The following is an 8,797-nucleotide window of genomic DNA, read 5'->3' as shown; positions in this document are numbered from 1 at the left end:
ATTGCCCAACCTTCCTTCCGAGGAGTGGCTGGTGGGTTTGAACCGCCAGCCTTCTGGTTAGCAGTCAAGTGCTTTAGCCACTATGCTACCAGAGATAGGCATTGTCTATATCTGCCTTAGTGAAGAGCCAGTTTTTCTCTAAGCAGATGTGTTATTTACTAAACATTGAAAACATAATCTGTAAGAGTGAAATTCTAATACCTAGGATTTCATACATTTAATGGCACAATATGAGGCAGGAGGGGTGAGGGTGGAGCAAACTAAAAGCTTTGCTTAACATATTTTGAGAAGCTCTGGTGGCACAGTGGTTAAGCACTTGGCTACTAGCCAAAAGTTTGGCTGTTCAAGCCCACCAGCTGTTCTGCAGGAGAAAGATGTGCCAGTCCGGCTCCATAAAGATTTATAGCTTTGGAAACCCTATGGGACAGTTCTACTTTGTCCTATATGGTTGCTATGAGTTGGAATTGACTTGTTGACAATTTTTTTAAAATATATTTTTAGAAATGGAAACTATGTTCTGTATAGGTAAATAATGATCTGTCATATTGCTTTACTTCTATGCTTTTTATGTAAATTTTCAATTCTCAAAAGGTTTGAGAAAGCAACAAAAAAACAAACACCTCAGGTTCTCACTAAATTGGAACTAAATTCAGCAGTGACCATTACAAGATAAAATTGATTTCATGTTAATTATTTCCTGGGAAAAAAGAAGTTAACAGCAAGTCTCCAATCTGTTTGTTTGTTTTCAGGGAGGGGTGATGGGGTGGTCAAAGGGAGTGGAAAGACACTCCCAAATCAGAAAAGAAGGCTGGTGACCCAGTATAATCTCCTTTTAATATACTAATGCTAGACCTCCTGTCAATCAAACTTCATGATTTCTGCTAGCAGGAGCATGCTTATCTAAGGAATGCTTTTAATAGGATGTGCCTGGCTGTCCATGATTATTTATAGATTTTTGAGGATGTGTCCCTGGAAGAGGTTGGGTAAGTGAGGTAACTCTGAGTATAAAATGAAGATATTTCATGACTGATAAAACTCCTTCTATGTTAGTGAAATGACCATCCTTCTCACTTAGACATCTCTATTAACCTGAGCCAGAGCTCACTGATGTGGGAGCAAAACAACACTTGGAGTTCTGGGCCTCTCCCTGTTTGTCTGTATGTTGAGATTGCCAGTGGTTAAAGCATTTGGCTGCTAACCAAACGGTCAGCAGCTCAAACCCACCAGCTGCTCCAGGGGAGAAAGATGAGGCAATCTGCTTCCATAAAGATTTACAGCCTTGCAAATCCTATGGGGCAGCTGTACTCTGTCCTATAGTGTTGCTGTGAATTGGAGTAGACTAGAGGGCAGTGGGTAGTTTAAGATTACCTGTATCCTTAAAAACCTTGTCGTTGTTGTTATGTGCCATCAGACCCGACTCATAGCGACCCCTCCTTGGGTTGCCGAGGCAGTATCACTACGGAAGTAGAGTGGATGTCATCTGCGATCTGTGTGAATCTGTCTTCACAGTCTGATCTTTTGTGTTGTTTCAGTTGCTTACTGTGGAGACTGCGTACACTTCTTTCATTTACTTTTTGACTTCGTTTTTCCAAGGGGTAGAATCCTCATGAAAATGACAGACATTGCCTTCCCTTTGCTTCTTTTGTCCTGGCAGGAGATCAGGGATCAGCCTGGAATACGCTCAAAGACAGACATTATTTTAATGCCCCATTTGCTGATGGGCCAAGAAAATAATGGGGCAACCATAAAGATTTGCTGTTGATGTTTGTGGATTCTTGAGCATATAGAGAGAATATGTCCCATTTACTTGTTCAAAATGGTAGTCTGAGGTATTCTTCAGCTTCCCGTCCTTGCTCCAAATGCAAAATGACAAAAGTTACATAAAGATATATATAGACAGACAGACGTGCAATGGATAAATAGCCATAAACATGACGTACACAATAAAGTTGTTCCATGCACCAGGAGCTATGAGAAATCTCTGAAAGACATACTATAGGCAACATGGATATGAAGAAGGAAACCACAGCCAAAACCACTCACTGTTGTTAGGTGCTGTCAGGTTGGTTCTGACTCATGTCTCCCCCATGTACAACAGAACGAAACTGCCCATCCCCATGCCATCCTCACAATCCTTGCTATGCCAGAGCCCATCATTGCAGCCAAAATCACATAGGAGGTCTGATAATATTAGTAAGATTGGCAGCAAAAAGCCTGCCCATCTGAGTGGTTAATACTTAGAGTAGGAACCTACTCAATGGCAACCAAAAGAGGTGTTACAGGATTTTGCTGAAAGGAACATCTTGGCACTGGACCCCTCTATATATTCTCACTGGTATGTATACTTCTAGTAGGAGAAAAGGGTATAAAAGACAGTGTTCTGGAGGGTTGGCTACATTACGAGGAAATGATTGGTAGCCACTCTCAGAAGCCTGACATTCTTACTAAAGGCAGCCAGCAAATGTAAAGGATCAGACTGTCCAACAACAATAAATATCACATGCAAAAATGAGCACACAATCTGCAATTACTAAGCGGCTAAGGAAAGCCAATACCACAGGATGAGAACAGAGGAAACTGGACCCAGGAGCTCTAGCAGCCTTTGGTGATAGTCAGTGTGGTCACGCAGAAAAGATCTCAAAATAAGAGAGACTCCTACAGGAGGAAGGATGGTCTCCCTGCAATAACTTAGGAGACATTCCTCATCTTTGATTTGGCATTCACCTCCTTGGTTGGCAGAAATATGACAATCTCATGCTACACTACCACCCAAGGAGGCAAGGAAAATGAAACAAAGCAAAACAAAACAAATTCTGTGACAATTAGGACACTGCAGAACCTGGTCAAAGTAATGAGTAAAACAGTTTTGACTCTTGAGTTCCAAGTCATTAAGACCTTCCTGGCTTTGGGTTGGAAAACTGGGGCAAATTTTACCAAGGTCAGAGATCATGCATCCTCAACATGTGTACTGATATACAAATGGTTCAAAATTAATTACATGTCTGAGAGTTCCTGAGATAAAAAATGCAGGCAAGGAAATTTAATTCTCCTTTAAATTGGAAGGAAAGAAAATTTGTGAAGAGGGTTACCAATCTCAAAATATCATGTATAAATAATGCTTCCAGACCTCCCAAGGAGGAAAACTGTAGGCCAGAAAATTATTATACAAATGTAGGAACTGCATTGCTCAACTGTATCATTCAACGTTTTCAGGCTAGGACAAGATACTCCTTCACTGGGGTATGGAGTAGGTAAAAAGGGCCTTAAATGTTTAATGAAATGTACTTATGTGTAAATGTTTCTGGAAAGATAATTTTTTTAAAAAAAATAAAAACTCATTAGAAGGGCAAAGATAAAAAGACATTTTTTTTTTCTCTATCCTAATGGCCAGAAAAGGAACTGTAGTGGCGTATTGCGTAAGGCATTTGACTACTAACCAGAAGGCAGCAGTTCAAACCCACTATCTACTCCGTGGAAGGAAGACTGGTCAATCTATTTCCATAAAGATTTAGCACCTGGGAAACCAAATGGGGGTTGCTATGAGTCAGAATTGACTTGATGGCAGTGGGGTTTGGTTTTTTTTGTGTGTTTTTTTCTTTGTTAATGGCCAAAAGGGAACAGGAACTAAAAGCGCAGATTTTATAATTCACTGCCTGCTTAGCTTGTTTTATTTGGGGAAATTCATTCAACTTTCCTGAGTCTATGTTTCTCATTAGTACAACAGGGACAAGATAAGCTTCATCTGCTATTTTGAAAATACTTATATAAGTAACATGGTAGGCCCTCCATATCCATGGGCTCCACATCTGAGGATTTAACTAATTGTGAAGCAAAAATATTGAGGAAGGGGAAGAAATTAAGTGGTCAAAACAATTTCTCAAAGGCTAAGAGAGCGTGGAGTGCTATTTATATAGCATTTACATTGTATTAGGTGTTGAAAAGGAGCTCTGGTAGCTAGTGCCTAAGGCACTTGACTACTAACCAGAAGGCTGGCGGTTCAAACCCACCAGCCACTCCTGGGAAGGAAGATGGGGCAATCTACTTCCGTAGTGACACTGCCTTGTAAACCTAAAGAGGGGGTCGCTATGAGTTGGGTCTGACTCGACAGCACATAACAGCAACAACAACAACAGGTGTTGAAAGTGATCTAGAGATGATTTAAAGTGTATGGGAGGATATTGGTAGGAAATACACAAATACTACACCGTTTTCTATCAGAGACTTGAGCATCTGTGGATTGTGGTATCTGGGAGGGTCCTGGAACCTATCACTGCAGAAACCAAGGGATGCCTGCATATTTACTTTTTGAAGTATGCTGGGGATAATGAAAATTTAAATCTATGAAATTCACCTGTACCACCTTTTCTTGTCAAAATGTTGTCCCATATTTAAGTTTAATCACAGACCTAACACAGTGCCTTGCTCATACCGATATCCTGTGAGTATCTGTTAAATGAATGAATGAAAAGTTCTGTTATCTGTGGGCTCTTGAAGCAGACAGGGTCCAGCTTATGGATGGATTTAAACTCCATGCTTTAGAGCTTTTATTTCAAGCTAAGGAATTTAAAAAAAAATAATAATAAAATCAAATTTGATAGTGTGATGGGATGTGGGATGTGGATCTACAGGTTGGACGAAGTAGTGAGATAACTCCATGGAAAGTGAGTGGGAATGGGGAAGGTAGATGGGAGAGCTCCACAGTAGTCCAAAGGATCTTCTTAATGACAGCCTATTGACCCTTCCCTTCACTGATCTCCAATTGTGAAAGAAAAAGAGAGGGAGGAAGGGGAGGGAAAGGAAGTGAGGAATGGAATTATTATTTATCGAAATCCTAAGATCCGTATGATTCCTGCTAGGCAATTCCAAGTGTCTGAATATTTTCTCGTTTTATCAAAAAAAAAAAAACAAAAAAAAAAAAAAAAACACTTATCAATTGGACATCATTGCCCTGTGCAGTCCCTCTCCACTTTTTAAGGAGGCAGTGGAGACTAAGGATGGTTAATTAGCTTTTGCTAGTTCCCTCAGCTGGTAGGAATAGAGTGGGCTTCGAACCCAGGTTCGCATGATTGCAGAGTCCATTTTCCTTCCATTAACCCACATTTCCTATCCTGATAGGGATGAGGGGGGAGAAAACAAAACAACCAAGCTGCTTAGTATTATACACAAGTCTCTTCTCCACACTGTGAGGAGCCGGAATTTCAATCAAAAACCAAACAATAACTACCCCCAAAGAACTGTTTTTCTTCACAAAATTATTCTAGCTCTTCATCTCTTATTTATGTTGCAAGCTTTGTCTTCTTTCCTTCCTTTCACCTAACATTGCAAATAAAGTTTTTTAAAAATAATTCTCTCATTTATTCCATATTTATATTTCAAATTCTTAAGGAGTGTTTTTGTTATTACTTGCTATCCAGTCGGCTCCCAATTCCTAGAGATCCCATGCACAATTGGATTAGACCATTGTATTTATAGGATTTTCATGGGCTGATTTTCAGAAATAGTAGATCTCTAGCCTTTCCTGGTGGTCCACCTTAGTCCAGAAGCTCTGCTAATGCCTGCTCGGCATCACTGAATCAATCCCAACTCACAGCGACCCCCACTGGGTTTCCGAGGCTATAGAACTTCATGGAAGTAGATTGCCCCATCTTCCTTTCACAGAGCAGCTGGTGAGTTTGAACTGCTGACCTTCTGGTTAGCAGCCAAATGCCTTATCCACTATGCCATGAGAGCTCCTCGTTCAGCATCATAGCAACCCACAAGGCTCTTCTGAGTGGGACTGTGCTTGAGGTGCATTAACTGGGATTCAAACTCAGGTCTTCCACATGGAAGGCAAAAATGCTATCACTGAACCACCACCACCTTCCCTTAAGCATTGGTGTTGGTGTTGTGTTGTGTGCCATTGAGACAATTCCAACTCACTGTAAAACTTAAGAGTAAGGTACATGTGCTACTAAAATCATCAATACCTAGAAATCACCTTCAATTATTGGTTTGCAATGGGATTTTGATGAATTGAGTTTTCCCCATAGTTCAATGATCCTTTTCAATCCTTTTCAATCCTTCCTGTCCACATCTGTTTTCCTTCCTGGATATGTATGGAACTCAGAGCCAGAGAGTTTTAGGAGTTTTGTAGGTATTGATACCAAGACAACACCAGAACAGGAACGGAAGGTTGTTTTTGAGAGAACAATCCGGTTATTCCTTAACCTCAGGCTCTGACTCAGTCAGGAAGTCTATCTTTTACCTCCTTTCCTCTGTCTGGTCTTTCCTATAAAAAGGTTGAAGAACTCCTCTTCAGAGACTGTTATTGTTATGTGCCATAAAGTTGGTTCCGACTCATAGCAACCCTATGTCCAACTGAATGAGAAACACTGTATTGTCCTATGTCATCTTCACAATTATTGCTATGTTTCGAGCCCATTGTTGCAGCCATTGTGTCAATATATTTCTTTGGTGATCTTCCTCTTTTTCAATGGTTCTGCTCTTTACTAAGCATGATGCCCTTCTCCAGGGACTGGTTCCTCCTGATAACATGACCACAGTACGGGAGATGAGGTCTCACCATCTGTGCTTCAAGGAGTATGTTGGCTGTACTTCTTTCACAAGAGATTTGTTTGTTCTTCTGGCAGCCCATTGTATATTCAATATACTCTGCCAACACCAAATTCAAAAGCATCATCTCCTCTTTGATCTGCTTTATTCACAGTCCAGTTTTCTCATGCACATGAGGAGGTTGAAAATACTATGGCTTGGGTTAGGTGCACCTTAGTCCTCAAAGTGATATCTTTCCTTTCTAACACTTGAAAGAGTTGCAGATTTACCTTATGCAATACATCATTTGATTTCTTGACTGCTACTTCCATAGGCATTGATTGCAGATCCAAGTAAAATGACACTCTTGACAACTTCAATCTGTTTATCATGATGTCATTGGCCATGTTGTGAGAATTTCTGTTTTCTTTATATTAAGGTATAATCCACACTGAAGGCTGTAGTCTTTGATCTTCTTCAATAAGGGCTTCAGATCCTCTTTGGTTTCAGCAAGTAAGGTTGGGTCCTCTGCATATTGCAGGCTGTTAATGACTCTTCCTCCAATCCTGATGCCACGTTCTTCTTCATATAGTCCGGCTTCTCCGATTATTTGCTCAGCATACAGATTGAATAAGTATGGTGAAGAGATACAACCCTGATACACCCTTTCTCGTGATTTTAAACCCTGCAGTGTCTCCTTGTTCTGTTGAAATGACTGCCTCTTGGTCTATTTAGGTTCCGCATGAGCACAAGGAAGTGTCTGGAATTCCCATTTTCTTATTGTAAGCTGTAATTTGAAGGTTGAGCAATCTACTTCTGTAGAGATACTGCCTTGGAAATCCCAGGAGGGGTTGCTATGAATTGGATCTGACTCAACAGCAGTGAGTTTAGTCTTTTTTTTGGGGGGGTATATAGTCTAATGAGGTGCTCTGGTGATGGAGTGCCTAAGGCATTTCACTGCTACCAGAAGATTGGTGATTCAAACCCGCCAGCCACTCTGTAGAAAGAAGACTGGGCAATCTATTTCCATAAAGATTTACCGCCTCAGAAACCCAAAGGAGGTCGCTGTGAGTCAGAATTGACTCAATGGCAGTGAGTTTGGCTTTTTTGGTTTGGATTCTTTTTATAATTATTAAATTGTAAGTAAACATCTTTTAGTAGTCTCTGCTTTCAGCCAAGCTTTAGAGACTAGGAAGCTAATTGGTCTTCTCCACTTATATAGACAAGCTGATGAGGCAAAAAATGAATGGGAGTAAAAGATAATAGCCAAGAGCACTGGGTTATAATAAAAAAAAAAAAAAAAAAGAAGAAGAAATTGAATGAAAAGAGGCTCTAATAACTAGAAATGTGGAGTGACCTTCTAAATGAGGCTTCCAGTGCCCGCCCCCTTTTCTGAGTCAAAGTCAAAATAGAAAGGAACAAATTGCTGAGAGATGTCTGTATAAAGCAGTCCCTGAGTGTCATGTGTTTACCTTCTAATCCCCCTAGATTCCTAATGTCCAGGTTTGTGGGTGCTAACATTTCCTGCCACCTCACTGACAGAGAGGTGTATCCTGAGGACATTACCCAAGTGAAGAATGCTGACCTTCCAAGAAAGGGGGGTGACTGCAGTGTGTCAGCTTAAATTTGACCCTAAAGATCAAACACTGAATTTCAGTGTTGTGACAGGAAGTCCCTTCAGATGTGCGCAAGTGCAGTGTATGTTTAATAAAAGAATAATGTCCTCCTTATATCAGTGCTCAGGTTGTCATGTTTCCCTGGCAGAAACAGTCCTTAAAATCTCAATCCCATAACTTGTGTTTCCTATCATCCTCATTGTCAACTAATTTATTGAAAACATTGTATTTTGAATTTAAAAGTATGCATGTAACAGGTCTATAAAATACATTAAATTTTAAAAATGCTCTACATACTACAAAAATCTAGGCTATAAAACTTCTGTAAAGATTTATCATGTTGGAAATCCAATGGGGTCACTATGAGTTGGAATAGACTCAATGGCAGGGGGTTTGGTTTTTCTCTGGTGGTGTAGTGCCTAAAGCATTTGAATACTAACCAGAAGGTTGGCAGTTCAAACCCACCAGCCACTGCTCAGAAGGAAGGTTGGGCAATCTATTTCTGTAGAGATATTGCCTTGAACCCTAGGAGGGATCACTATGAGTCAGAATCCACTTGATGGCCGTGAATTTGATTTTTGAGTTCTTGGAAGGAAGGTTGGGCAATCTATTTCCATAGTGATACCACCTGGGAAACCCAAGGAGGGGTC

This window comes from Orycteropus afer, unplaced genomic scaffold, assembly GCF_000298275.1.
Source record: "Orycteropus afer afer isolate SDZICR_OR568_19922 unplaced genomic scaffold, OryAfe1.0 scaffold00106, whole genome shotgun sequence".
Lineage (NCBI taxonomy): Eukaryota > Metazoa > Chordata > Mammalia > Tubulidentata > Orycteropodidae > Orycteropus > Orycteropus afer.
This window is presented reverse-complemented; position numbering follows the sequence as displayed.